Genomic DNA, 15,259 nt, shown 5'->3' with positions numbered 1-15,259 from the left:
TGCCTGGATTTTTCAGCTGAGTGGGATGTGCATGCTGTAGTAACTAGAACCTGTGGAGTTGGTACCAAACTCTGCCGCCTACAAAGATCAGTGAGTGGGGCTGCTGGATGGGGTTCTTTCAGTACAGACACACTGCGTATGCCTATTGATCACACACAGATAATACACTTTCTCCTATTTTTATTCAAATATGAGATCTTCTCAGACCTTCATTTTGGCATTTTTTGATAGAGAAAAAGATTTAAGAAGATTTAATTCTTTTTATTCTAGGAAAAGCATGGGAATACCTGGTAAATGCAACCAAAACTTGCTCTGGGTTTGGGGGATGTGATAGGGAGTGGTGGGGACTGAGGTGAGCTGAGCACGCATGCAGTTCTGGAGGGAGCCACTGGCACTCGGCTTGAGCTCACTGGTGCCATGCAAAAATGCGGAGCCAGTGCTGCAAGATCTTCCACTTTCTCCTTCCAGACAAGCTAGAAATGAAGACTCTTAAACATGAAATTTCTTTTTTTTCAATGTTGACAACTAACTCGACAATTTTTGAAACAGTGAGCTAGCCAAAGAAAATACATCTGTGAGTCAGACTCAGTCCATCAGCTGCCAATTTATACCTCTGGGCTCCTGAGTCGGACAGAGGCTTTTTCCTCACATGGACTCGTTGGGTTGTACTTTGAGTTATGCTGAGCGTGGTGTTAAGAGGAGCACCAATAAATTCTCCGTGGAGCTTTCCTATTTGCACTACTGAGTCTGCTGTGAACACAGCCTGTCAATCCTCAGGACAGAGGAAGCCAGGAGGCCAAGCTGGGACTCACACCACAGCAAAGAGAGGAGTGTCGGCTGCTTGCTCAGGTCCCACCAGCCTGGTTCCCGTGGTTCTAAGCAGCCCTGTCTCCATGCCCACAGCTTTGTCCCCTCCAGTCCCCTCCATCATGGAGATGGCTGCCATGACAGCCCCTGTTCTTACAGTGCATCTCCTGCCTGGCTGCCTTCTCTCTAATGGCGCCCTTGCAGACATGCCGCAGAGAGCAGGGTCTCGGGTAAGCAGTATCCTCCTCCATTTCACGGGCAGTAGAAGTGGATCTCAGTGGGGAGAGATTTCTGACATAAATGCTTCACAGAGGGTAGAGGGAGCTCCCTCTCCAGGGGAGGGCTATAAGGACGAGAGTGGATCCAGTCACCTCCCAAGCTCACTTCTGGGTCGGATGTAACAGATAATGATCACCAACAATGAAGGCATCCTGGAATACCAGGGCTGTGGAGCTCTGTGAGAGCAGTGGAGGTGGACCGCATGCGCTGCTCTCCATGCCCAGGATGCTCCTCACTGCCACGGGCTCACGAGGACTCGGAGAATGCATACTCCTTTTAGCTCTGCTCCAAATGCCCAAGCCAAGTGCCCAAGAAAGGGGATTCTCTCAAGGTCTGCTACAGCCAAAGTGAATCTCGGCTCCCTTCTCTCTGGAATGCAAAACCGTCCCACGGCTGTGAGGGGCTGTGCGTGTCAGGAGAAGGGTGAGGGGTTTGCAGTGGAACATGGAGCCAGGGACAACGTGAATGGAGGACAGGCTGTGTCAGATGGGACACTGTCTCACTCTGGATGCCCCTGCACACCACGTTCCTGATGGCTGAGCTGCTAAGGCCTCTGCAAGGGAGCTGCTGTGTGAGGCATGTGAGGAAGCCTCGGGTGATGAGGGCCCCGCTGCCTCAGACTGCTCAGACTGACCTCTCCCTGGGGAGCTGTCACAGGCTCATAGGTCCCTCTGGCTCAGGCATCCTGGGCCTCCATCCTGGCGCTGCCTCTGTCCGTCCAAGGGGAGCCCTTATATTTGGATCATTGTTTGGAACAAAGTCTAGGTGGGGATGTGGATGCAGACCTGAGGTTGCTCCCAGAGAAACTCGGCTGTCCTGGTTTTGACTCAGAGACACCCTGGCTGGAGCCAGCTCTTTGGGGCGCATCTATCCCATCGTGCTGCTTTCCCCCAGGACCTTTGTGCTCATTTGGCTTTTGTTTTAAACACATGTTCAATTTATTTCCTGCAGCAGGTTATGCTGATTTCTTGTTTTTCTTTGCAAAATAGCCTTGGAAGTGAAATTTCTGTGTATGCTATGCTGAGGTAGGTGCCTTCTCATTTAGTCATCTCAACAACACTGTGGAGTAAGTACAATGTGTCCATTCTACAGATAAGGGGACTGAGACTCAGAGAAGGTAGGGAACTTGCCCAAGGTCACAAAGCTAGGAAGCAGCAGAATGGGCTTTGAACTGACACTGTCCTGACCTCAGAGCCCATACCCTCCCGCTCTCCCACCTGACGTCCGTCAAAGTCCAGAACACTAAACAGTGTGATGTTGGTCCTGACTTATGACCCCAAATCTCCTGGCCACATCTTCACCCTGAATTACACGGGACTTTGTAGCTCCCTCCGTTGAGTCTCTTTCCTATATAGGAAATGGAAATACTCATGGGAATCATAACATGAATAAAATATGTGTCAGTTTTTAGAAAAATTACACCCTACTAAATACTAGTATAATGCACTTGGCCCCCAACCTGAATTGTTACACATTAAGAACAGGTATGAGGTATGAAGTAACACCAGTATTACTATTAAATGGAATTATTATGGAGTAATTTGCATGTCTGCAGGGCTCTCTCAGCTCTGGGATGGCTCCTGAGAATCCTCCTACGTTAGTCTACCTTCAGGGCTGGCAGCTGTGGCTTGCCCAGGGCACACAATGCGGGTTAACTCGCTCCCGCAATGATGACATTGTCAACATAGAAACACTGAATGGGAAGGTTCTGTCGTACAAACACTGAAAGATTTAACAGCAGGTCTAGCAGGCAGCCCTGACTTCTGGATGCACAGGGAGGTGGCTGGGCAGTGCCACGAGGGACACCAGAAGGTGAGCCTGGCCCTTCAGAACCTCAGGCAGCCCAGAAGAGAAGATAATTGGCTGCTCATTCAGACTGCATCCTTGCAGGATTCTCCACCGCAATTCTAAGGATGTAATGAAACCTCGTGCATTGCTTCATGGTATCTGGAGAGAGACAGGTACCTTAGGAGAAGTACTCTGGGCTGATCCCACGCTTACTTCATCATTAAAGAAACAAAAATGCAGACAGTCCACAATAAAGATGAAAAACACAGAGAGGATTAAGTGGTGTTTCACTTAAGGATTTTTAAGGAAAGATAGAGTTCTTGCCTGAAATGAGAGCAGACAGATCTGGCATTTGCTTGTGGAGTTCAATTCTTTGGAGAAAATACAGAGACAGAAAGATCATTTTGCTGGAATTTAAAAGATCTATTTGAGTGTATCTAAGTGAGTCCACATATATTCAGGAATTTTTCAAAGGGCAGAATGAGGTCTAATTCAAGGTATGGGACATATATTTGAAAGGATTAATCACACGTGAGTACCTTTCAAGCAATTCAACATTTTATGTGGACCTAATTATGGAGCAGGGTGTCTATGGAACAGGCCTGGGACTGAGGTTCTCAACCTGTCTGGCCTCATTTGCTAAAGATGGTATATTTTGTTGCCCTCCTGGGCCGACTGCTGCGGGCCACTTGTGGGGCCTTACTGCTATTCATCTCAGTACTTAGCCATGGCTTCCCAGCCACAATCCAGATTCACCCTCCCGCGGAAGATGTATGAAAAATCATGAATAAAATTAATTCATTTCAGATTTTTCCCACATTTGTATCTGTCTAGGCAGTACTTTTCCTTTTTGAGCCTGCTAACTCTCTGAAAATGAGCAGCATAGTCCTAATACATTTTCTTCATTATAACCCCGCACTGTGAGTATATATTCTGCATTAAATAATAAAGGAGATTAATAATTAAATCAAAATGAAAAACCACTTGTTTCTTCTCTACAGCCCCAGGGGCGGATTTCCTGGGCTGATGCCAATTTATCAATGACGATTAGAGAATATGAGACAGGAGGAGAGCAGAGAAAACAGTATCAAGAAAGCAAGATAATGTGAATATGCATATACTTATGTACAAGTAGAAAAATAGGCAGTGACACAAGTCAAGTGAACGAGTGAGAAAGGACCAGAGAAACAGGACATAATAGGTAAAATGCCAATAATTATAAGGAAACCTGCTGGGAGCCTACCTTACACCAGATTGTATTCTAAATGCTTTACAGGTATGAGCTCATTTAATCATTTCAGAAAAGAGACGAGATAGGTGCTGTTCCTCCATTTGATAGACGAGGAAACTGAGGCGCAAGGGAGGGGGAGTAAATGGCCCCAGAACTAGTGTGGTTGATCTGGACTTGAGCCCAAGCTGACTGGCCCTGGGGTCACACCCAAAGTCTAAGGAAAACAAGCGAATGAGAATGCCCCAAATGATGCAGTACAGAGGAACTCACAGGGGAATGAGGGACCAGGAAAAGTCAGTGCGCCAGAGAAACACAGGTGAAGAGGATTGGAGTAGGAGTTGTGAATGGAAGGAGGTTGAGAAAACCAAGAACGAAAAGAAGAGACAAAGCGAAGAGAAATGAAGCGAGCATGGGTGTCAGCCTGAGAGCTGGGCAGACGAAAAGAACAGGGAAGAGAGGCAGGCAGAGCGAGTAAGTCCTCAAACTCTCACTCTCAGAACTGCGCGTCCGCTTTCCTGCTGACTGCCGAGCATTTCAAGGCAGACATTACTACACCCATCTGACAGGAAGTCAGCGGAAGTTCTGAGAAACCAAAGGACATGCCCAAGGTTACACAGTTAGCTCATGGCAGATCAAAAAGAACTGCTGTCAGTTACAAAATGTTGATGAAGGAAATCAAAGAATCTCTAAATAAATGAAGGAACATACTGTGTTCATGGATTGGGAGACCCAATACAGTAACGATGTCCGTTCTCTCCAAATCAATATACGGTTTTAATGCAATTCCTATCAAAATCCCACAAAACGCTTCTGTAGCTATAGATAAGATTATTCTAAAATTCACATGAAAAGGTAAAGGAACTAGAATAGGTAAAACAATTCTGAAAAAAAATAAAGTGGAAGAAATAAGTCTATTCAATTTAAAAACATTTTATAGCTACAATGATCGAGACTATGTGCTATTGGTGGAGGGATAGACACATAGATCAATGGTGCAGAACAGAGAACCCAGAAACAGACCTTCACAGATATGCCAACTGGTTTTTGACAAAAGTGCAAAGAAATTCAATGTAGGAAAGACAGTCTCTTCGACAAACAGTGCCAGAGCAATTGGATAACCATAGGCAAAAAAGATGAGCCTTGACTTAAGTCTCAGACCTTAGACAAAAATTACTTCAGAATGGATCATGGACTTAAGTATAAAGGATACAACTATAAAACTTTTGGAAAAAAGCATGGGGGAAACTTCAAAATCTACGGCAGGCAAAAGGCTCTTAAACTCAACGGTGAAAGCCTCATCCATAAAAGGAAGAATTGGTAAATTGGACCTCACCAAAATTAAAACCATTTGCTCTGAAAAAGACCTTGTTAAGAAGATGAAAAGACAAGCTACAGAGTAGGAGAAAATATTTGCAAGCCACATATCTGACAAAGATGAGTATCTAGAACCAGATACTAAAGATACTGACTGTATAAGGATCTCTTAAAACTCAACAGTAAGACAAACAATCCAATCAGAAAATTGGCAAAAGAAATGAAGAAACGTTTAGCTGAAGAGAATATATGGAGGGAAAATAAGCTCATGGAGAGCTGGTCAACAGCATTAGCCACCAGGGAAATGCAAATTAAAGCCACAATATGATATCATTGCACACGTTTCAGAATGCCTTAATAAAAAATGGCAACAACACAAAATGTTGGCAAAGATGTGGAGAAACTGGATCACTCACACATTGCTGGTGGGAAAGTAAAATGGTACAGCCACTATGGAAAACAGTTCAACGGTTTTCTTAAAAAAACAAAACATACAACAACCATATGAACCATCGAAGGCACTTATGGGCACTTATCCCAAAGAAATGAAAACTTATGTTCACGCAAAAACCAGTATACAGATATTCACAGCAGCTTTATTAAGATAGCTCCAAACTGGAAACAAGCCAGATGTCCTGCAAGGGGTGAATGATTAAATCAACTGTGGTCCATCCACACTATGGAGCACTACACAGCAATATGCACACACACACACACACACACGCACACACATCTGAACCTGGATGAATCTCCACAGACTTATGCTGAGTGAAAAAAACCAATCCCAAAAGGTTACAGACTGTGTGATTCTATTTATAGAACATCCGTGAGCTGACAAAAACTGCAGAAATGGGAACAGACTAGTGGTTGCCAGGGCTTGAGGAGAGGATGAGATGGGAGAGAAGTAAGGGTGGCTATAAAAAAGGGCAACATGAGAGATCTTCGCGGTGATGGAAGTGTGTTTTTCTTCCCAATTCCCTCTGCCCTCCACACCCCCACCCCCACCTCTGGTAACCGTACACCTGTTCTTTTTTTCTACGAGATTTTTCGATTCCACATACAGTCACGTGCCACATAACAATGCTTTGGTCAATAATGGACTGCAAGTACGACAGTGGTCCCATCAGATTAGTACTGTACAGCCTAGGTGGGTAGTAGGCTATACCATCTAGGTCTGTGTAAGTGCACTCTGCGATGTTCACATAACGACCAAATCACCCAACAATGTATTTCTCAGAACGTATCACCGTCATTAAGTGACGCACGACTGTAGTGAGATTAGACGATACTTGTCTTTGTCTGACTTATTTCACTTAGCATAATGCCCTCAAGGTCCATCCATGCTGTCAAAAATGGCAGGATCTCCTTTTTTATGGCTGAATAATATTCTATTGTGTATATATGTGGCGTATATATGTATGCACACCACAACTATACACCACAACTTTATCCATCCATTGATGGACACTTAGGTTGTTTCTATATCTTGGCTATTATGAACAGTGATACAATGAACATGAGGATGCAAATATCTCTTCAACATAGTGTTTTCATTTCCTTTGGATATATTCCTAGAAGTGGAATTGCTGGATCATATGCTGGTTCTATTTTTTGTGTGTGTGAGGAAGATTTGCCCTGAGCTAACATCCCCTGCCAATACTCCTCTTTTCTCCTTTTTTCTTTCTTGAGGAAGATAACCCTGAGCTAACATCTGTGCCTTCCCCTACTTTATATGTGGGATGCTTCCACAGAATGGCTGATGAGTGGAGTAGGTCCACAGCGAGGATCCGAACCCACGAACTCCTGGAGCCTGAAGCAGAGTGCGCAGAACTTTAACCAGTTGGCCACAGGGTCAGCCCCCAAGATAGTTCTCTTTTTAATCTTTTGGGAAACCTTCACACTGTTTTCCATAGTGGTTTCACCAATTTGCATTCCCACCAATAGTGCACAAAGTCCTTTTTCTCCACGTCCTCACCAGCATTGAACACTTGTTGGCTGACAGCCATTCTAACAGGTGTGAGGTGACATTTCATTGTGGTTATGATTTGCCTTTCCCCAATGATTAGTGATATTGAACACCTTTTCAAATACCTATTGGCCATTCATACGTCTTCTTTGGAAAAATATCTATTCAGGTCCTTTACCCATTTTTAAATTGTATTTTTTGTTTTGTTTCTGCTATTGAGTTGTATGAGTTTTTTAATATATTTTGGATATTAGCCCCTTATCAAATATATGGTTTGCAAATATTTTTTCCCATTCTGTAGGTTGCCTTTTCATTTTGTCAATTGTTTCTTTTGCTGCGGGAAATGTCTCACTGCCAAGTTTTTTATAGGTTTTGATGTTGTACTACAGTTTTGCAAGATGTTCCCATTGAGAGACACTGGGTAAAGAATATAGGAGCTCTCTCGGCATTATTTCTTAAACTGTATGTGAACTTACAATTATCTCAAAAGAAAAAGCTTAATAAAAAATAAGAGAATGAATACAGTAGAAAAGGGATTGAGCTAAAGAATCACTAACGGGCATTTATGGTCAAGAGAATGAGTGAGAGAAAAAGACAAAAATGGAGGGGAAAAGAGAGCCAAACTGAGAAGGGAGAGAAAGAAAGAAAGGAAATAAAATGTGACCAAGTATGAGCACTTAAGAGAAGGAATGCGTTGTGCCGCCGAGCGGATTCCGACCCTAATGCCCCCGTGGACGGCAGGGGAACCCTGCCTGGTATCTTCGCACCACCCTCTCCCCTCCTGGTGCTGTATCAGACAATGCTCCCCTGCTATTCATAGGGTTTTCATCACCAAGTTTTTTGGAAGCGGGTGGCCAGGTCCTTCTTCCTAGTCTGTCTTAGTCTGGAAGCCCCACTGACACCTGTCCACCATGGGTGACCCTGCTTGTGTTGGAAACATCAAAAACAAAGCGGGCCACCGTGGTGAGAGCACTGAATCTTAACCACTAGACCACCAGGGCTGGCTTCTTTTAGTCAGCGCAAGGGCAGGCTCCCCCACGGCTGTCTCACGGCCACAGAAGCGGGACTCTCCAGGCCCCTTCCTTGGGCTCCCTTCTCTCTTCCACCATCCCACAAACCTCACTGTTTCCCAAGCCCCCTTCGGAAGCCCTCCCTGTTTCCCCTGGCCCTCCTTCAGCCCTCTGTGCATCTCTGTAATGGTGCTTCCCCCGATGGTGTAATGCAGCCATGGGCTCTGTCAATGACAGTCGTCCCCAGTTAATTGTCGGAGAGAGTCCAGGGCAGGGCAGGGCAGGGTGTGTAAAGGACCCAATCTTCTATCGCAGGTTCCTACAAGGTCTGACCTGTGGTAGCTCGACATACACGTTTTTGAAGGAATATATGAGTGACTTTTTAAGTGTGTCCAATAAAGGACACTTTCCGAAGTGACTGAAGCCACCGGCCTTGGGACTGGTTGGCCTACATCCCCTGACGTCCAATGGCATTGCTCTGGATAGCCCAGGGGAGCTGGCTGTCAGAGCCTCTGTTTGTGGGGGCCTCTCCGCCCTGGCACCTGTGGGCTCTCTGATCCCTGCTGGATGGCCAGCTTCCGGGAGCAGAGGCAGCACCTCGCTGCTGTTGCTCTTGTGACCCTCCTCCAGGCCAGGCTCTGAGCGCAAGTGCCCTACAGCAGAAGCTTGGGCGGGGAGCCAACACTGAGGGCAAGGCACAAGACGTGGGCTTGGCTCCAGGCTCACTTCTCCGCTCTTGCTTTTTACCCCTTTTTCCTTTATGAGCAGCAAGAAATAATGTAGGATGATGGCATTGGAGTCTCCCTGATTTTAAGGTCGGGGGCCTGAAATGTGAGAGAGGAGATAGGGCCGGGCAGCACACCAGCCCCAAGGACCAAGTCACAGACAGGAGAACTGAATGCTCCTCATGGTCTCTCTCTCCCTCACCCTGTATTTCCATTTTCCCTCCCCACCCCCCAACCTCTCTGGGTTGACCCATGGTGACCAGGAAGTGCTGTTGCCACCTGCCAAACTGGTCAGATTATCCCTGACCTTTGCCCCTCTGCCTGCTGCCTGCTCTAGTCTGGAACGAGAGTGGGACGTAACATTTAAGCCCCGGATCCTCTCCAGGTCACGTGTTAAGGGTTGGCTCTGACATTTCACTTGACACGGCTGTTGGCAAGGGACACTGCCATCCTGGGCTCTGTTGACCAGAATAGCTCACTTATCACTTATCAGAATGCCAAGGTAGGAGGAACTAGATAAGGCCTGTCAAGGGCCACCACTTTGTCCCTCGGCAACCAGGGTCTCAGGAAGGGGAAGCAATCCCCTCTGTTTTAAAATAATTCCAGAGAAAGCTACTCCACAAGACTCTTAGAGAAATTTTCTCAAACGCCTCCCTACAATCCTTTGTGTTTCAGCTCCCATTCTTCTTATGTTGTCCTTAGGAAAAACAGAAAAATTCCTCTGTGGCTGACAACTGTCTTAATAGACGTCTGATGGTGGGCCCCTTCTTACAGACACTGCCAATGCTAAATGGCCTGTCTGTAGCTCGGAGACAGTGAAAATTTTAGTCTAAAAATGGCTCCTTCAAACTACTTAATGGATTCCTGGACCCCTCCTTTCTCTCCATCCTCCTCCCACCCCCAGCCTAAATATTCAATGAGTACTGGCTCAGAAAATGCAAGCTTTTGCTAACGTTCTCCTAAGTGGAAAGCATAACCCTGCCTGGATGATCACATTCCAAAGGTTTTCAAAAATTAGTTATTCCTGGCACATGCTAGGGGATCAAATGCATGGCTGCTGAACTGACTTAAAAACAAAAAACAGAAGTAGACACAGTTTCCACAGAGGTGAGTGCACCCCCGCTCGTGGCTTTGGCCACAGAAGGCCCTAAGGGCCGGTCATTTCCAGGGCAAACGGGAAGCGGAGAGTGGGCACTCTCGCCGTCTCTTCCCTGCTGTGGGGTTAATTCATCATGGGGGAGGAGAGCAGCTTTAGAGTCTCTCGAATTCCTGGACAAGAAACCTAGGCAGGCACTTGCCGAGAGCCTGGGGGATCTTGCCATGCAGCCGGCAGGGGCAATGAGGCCGAGAGAATGTCTGTGACAGCCACGCTGAGGTTTCTGCTGGACCAGCACACGGGAGAGCCCGCACAGCTCAGGATGTGCCGGCAGAACCCGTGTTGGGGAACGCCACTGAGATGTGACTTCATGGCCAGAGAGGGCAGCGTAGCCTCCAGGACAGCCCTGGGCGGAGAGCACAGGGGACCCCTTCTCCTTGCACACACTTTACCTCCATCTCCTCTTCCAGCTGCACTGCTTGCTGGGTGGGGCTCCTCCTGCCTCTGTTTAATGCAGGCATGCTACTTAAATAAGAAACGCTGCCCACGAGGGATGCCAGCAGTGCCTCCTTGGAGAGGACGGCAGAATCTATGTCTGAGTGGTCTCCTTTCTGTCGCAGAGCTAGACGGTGAATCTAGAACATGGTTGAGGGAAAATCAGGAGCGCTGTGCTCTGGTGGAATGTACACACAACTTCTCTATGTGATGTTCCTCCTTCAAGGTGGCCCTGGTGCTATTCTAATAACTTACGCTGTTGCAATAATTTATTATCAATCTCATAATCAATGAACAGAGACTGACAAATAATAAACACTTGATAAATGCCAAAAAGTATTCCTTCCAAAGTAGAAGAATGCTTGCCTTTCTAGCCTTAGGTTTGAAGTCTCTGGTTGGAACTTAGTTTCAGATTATTTGGGTCCACGATGGTGAAGAGGGGTGGGAGGAGGGGAGGTTGGGAGGAACAGTGGGAAAAGCAGTGGATGGGAAAAGAAAAAAACAATATCAGCATGCACATAAAATGTGTCATATCACATGGAGAGCATTGAATATGACAATTCCTTGCTATTATTGCCAAGAAGCTCACATCCTGTGCCCCAGGACTCCCACTAAGCAGAACGATGCCGTCTCAGGTCAGGTCAACAGTTTCAAATCCCTGTCAAGCTGACCGCACGCTTCGTGTCAGAGCCCAGCCAAGGGCCTTTTCCCTCCAACCCCCACATCATTAGCTCTGTTTGAGTCTTCCATCAGATTCTGGAAATCCCATGGTCCTCATTCAGCCGGCTAAGGGGATTTACACCTGGGTTTTGAGGGAAAGGTATGGGTTTGGGAAGGCCAGAGCACCTTCCAGGGTGAGTCAGTGATAGCACAAAGACTGCGTTTAAAGTTAGAGGACAAGCGTTAGAAGACAGTAGCTTTGCCACTTATCTGTGCTCAGCACTCTCTAAGCTCTGGGCTCATCCACAGAGAGGGTGAAAGGACCCTCGCCTCATGGGACCGATGTGCAGATTAACTCTGATGAATGCGTCCAGCTCAGAACTTGGTTCCATAAATATTAGCTTGTTTTCACTGCCTCTCGCCTACATGGAAAGATGCTTGTGAACAGGAAGCCCTATGATGCGTAGCTCAGTGATGAAGAAAACATACATTTTGGAGTCAGAGCCAGGTGAGAAGCTCACTTGTTCAGCTATGTACCTCTGGCAAGTTCCATTGCCTCAATAAGCCACAGTTTCTCAGCTGTAGAATGAAGATGATCATATCTGCTCCATTAAAAGGATCAAAAGACAGCAAAGCACTTGGCACAGTCAGACACGAAGCAGTCACATGCCTGTTGATCTTCTGGTGTTTGAAAGGACTGTCAGGACAGCTGCTGGGCTGGCCTTACCCGATCCCATGTCTCGGGTAGGCCCTGGAACTTGGGGGACCAGACCTGGTCCGAGGAGCCAGCACGGACCTAAGGCTGCTCCGCAGTGGGGGGAGGACAGCCCAGTTTGAGGGGAGGCACTGGGCAGCTCTCCAGGGAGCTACATAGGTTTGGGGAGAAGGGGAATAATGATGATGCCCTTCCCTATTCCCCACCCCTGCCCTTGGAGCTTTGAGCCCTGCTCTTTCCGGACAGTTTGAAAGATGTTTAAAAAGAGATAGAGAAGCATGCGGAAAGTGACCTGACGGCAAGAGGCAGAAATAGCAAGGTCATGGATCCAATTTGGCCAGACTTAAAAGAAAGCAACATTAAGCTGAGGATCTAAGGCTGAGGGAGATGGCCACCCCACCCCACCCCACCCCAGCCCTCTACAACCCCCCTTGAAGGCAGAGCCATTGCCCAGGGCAATGATGCCCCCTCCCCACCGCCCTGGCCTCTCACACCACTGACGGGGGCTGTCAGACCCCAGCGAATTTCCATGCTCCAGTACCAGACCAGAGATGTTTACAGCCCTCAGAAGGTTCAACTCCCAGTGACCAGGGCAGCTTGCAGGCTACGGAGATCTGGGGTTTCCTGGCTGAACTTTGGACCTGCCCTAAGCATCCCCTGTTCCCATCGGCTCCCAAACTGGCAGGTCCCTGGTAAAAGCTAGCCGCGGCGGGCAGTGGGCGCCCCGAGAGTGGCCGTCCTGCCTTCCAGAACCAGCGAGCGGGGAGAAATGAAGGAGGAAAAGAAGACAACTTACTTGTTGAGATCGGAGCTTCCAGGTCCCACTGATGCTAACTTCTGAGGCGTCCCTTAGAGGCGGTGCAGGGGGCGTTCAGGGTCCTTGAGGGGACTCTCCAGCCCCAGCCATGACCGCAGCCTCAGACTCCGCCTGGCGCCGCCCCCTGCCTGGGGTCCTGAGGGCAGAGGCTCTAAGCCATCCTGTCCCTTCCCTCCAAGCTTCTCCAGTCACTCCCTTTCTCCAGCGAGAGCGGAGGAGGCTTTCTCGCTCTCTCGCTCTCTCTCTCTCATCCTCCTCCCTCCCTCCTCCCCGCCCTCTTCTCTCCCCTGCTTCTCCTTCCCTCTGGCCCCACTGCAAACGAATCTCTATGTAATAACGTGTAATAACCGATTTAAAGGGCCACAGGGAAAGGCGGTAGGGGTGGGGGGGCTGGGGTCGGGGATTCCCCTGTGATGCGGACGCGGTCAGTTCTGAATGAATCCGATACGGGATGGTGGAGGAAGAACCTGAGGGGCGGGGTGGCGCGGGGTCGGGGGGTCGGAGGGGTCTGGGGGCCGGGGTGGGGGGAGCGGGGGTGGAGGCGGCAACTCTGCGCTCCCTTCCTGCTGCCCACTCTCCCTTCCCGCAGGCTCGCCCACCTCCCTGCTTCACCCGGCCTGGGGTACTGGGGGTGCTTCTGGTCCTGCAGATGCAAAGGACGGAGATCTGTGCTCGCGCATGTGTGAGCGCGCGTGTGTATGTGTGTGAGCGCCCGCGTATCTAGTGGGTGTGGTGGGGCAGAAAAGACTGAGGGCAGAGACCTTGGCTCAGAGCCTTGGAGGGGCTGCTCAGTCACCCTGCGTTGAGCACATTGAGGGGGGCGGTGGGCAGAATTTAGCTGCGCTTTTTTCCATGGAACAGAGCAGATGGGAGGCATTCCTTCGGGAAGTTCGAGGGACCACAGTTCGGGCACTCCATCCCCACCCGGATGGCTCTCCCTCCTGTGAGTGGAGTGAGGCTCTGGGGCGCCCTGCCTCGCCGCCGTCTGGAGATGAAGCCGGTCCGGAGACAGTAAACAAGTCTGCGGTGCCTTGGGCTCTCTGCTCAGCCCCTGGCCATCCTCTCCAGAGGCATGTGGCAGTGGCTGGGTAGGAATAGCAGAAAATACTCCCGCTACTCAAAGACGTCTCTGAGCAGTCCAGAGGCAGAGCCGGGCTGAGGACACAGCTGGGCTGCTGGAGCCACCACCTTAGCAGGCACGGCTCATGCCATCCTCCTGGATCCCTCCCTGCCTTGAGGAAGGGTGATCGTATGCATTTATTCTGTAATTCTTGTGAGCTGTAGGAAGGGCAGCTGCAGACGTCACAGCCCCTGCAAAAGGAGGGCGCCCTAACCCTGCTGTCTGGGGAGGGCGGACAGGCTTCTCTGAGGACTGGTCTGTGCAGGGCGGGTGGCTGTTCCTAGCTGCTGATGTGAGTCCCCACCCCTCCCTGTCTGTTGCCCAGCCTTTTGGTTTCAACATCCCAGCCCCAGGCCCTAAATGTGTCTCCTCTCCACAGGGCAGGTGCACCTGATCAAGCGTGTGAGACCAGTGTCCGCCAGACTGTAGGCTCCACCAAGACAGGGACTATTACTGTCTTGTTCTCTGCTGTGTCTCTGGCGCCCAGCACAGGTGCTCAATGAATATTTGTCTAGTGAGCACTGTCAACAAGAAAAACGGTTTATTAAATTACAAGGAGACAGATGTGTGTCACTGGCACTGTCGTCTCCCATGAGAACAGAGACATGGAAGCTTAGTCTCACGATGGCAACCACAGCGACCAGCGTGCACTCTGCCCCCTTCCTGGGCACCCTTCCGGGAACAGCATGCAGAGTGGCCCTGCTGGGGTTTGCCTGCTGAAACTCCCTCCTCTGTGGAGAGGGGTTGATTATCCGGTCTGGCTGGGTGGGCCCTGACTAACCAGGAAATCTCTCAGTACCCTGAGGGGACTGAGCCTGTCTTCCTGCTCATCCATTGCATGTTGATCTTTGTGGTTTCACACTCTGAGAAGAAAGTCCTCGGTTCTGTAATTTCCTAGTTTTGGGGAGAGGCCTCTGTGTCGCTGTGTGGTCCAGATCACGTCCACTATACACATTTTCTGCGTCTATGAGGTGCTCTGTCGTGGGGAAGCAGTTACCTTTGGATCCAGTATAAAGACCATGGAATTCCTTCTGCCTTGATTGGGGAGCCTGGCTGACTTTGAAGCAAAATGTAGGGTGACCTGGGAAATATTGTGTGGTAAATATTCTTTCAGTGATGGGACCTTAGATGAGAAGACAGAAAACCTGGATCCAGTTCTCAACCTAGACCTGAAAAATGAGAAATAACGGGGTTCCAGCCTTGACTGGTTTTTGCAAACTTAGGCAAGCCTTCACT

General features: G+C 48.8%; 1 protein-coding gene across 1 annotated transcript in view; it reads right to left on the bottom strand.

Annotated features, from left to right (window-relative positions):
* Positions 1 to 13,212, bottom strand: part of KCNJ5 (potassium inwardly rectifying channel subfamily J member 5) — a 29,521-nt gene extending 16,309 nt beyond the window's left edge. Inside the window, exon 1 of the mRNA XM_014741388.3 lies at positions 12,883 to 13,212. The gene's annotated coding sequence lies outside the window, so the exon portion shown is untranslated. The remainder of the gene's footprint in view (positions 1 to 12,882) is intronic.
* Positions 13,213 to 15,259: the final 2,047 nt, after the last annotated feature.

Source organism: Equus caballus, chromosome 7 (assembly GCF_041296265.1).
Source record: "Equus caballus isolate H_3958 breed thoroughbred chromosome 7, TB-T2T, whole genome shotgun sequence".
Classification (NCBI taxonomy): domain Eukaryota; kingdom Metazoa; phylum Chordata; class Mammalia; order Perissodactyla; family Equidae; genus Equus; species Equus caballus.
This window is presented reverse-complemented; position numbering and strand designations above follow the sequence as displayed.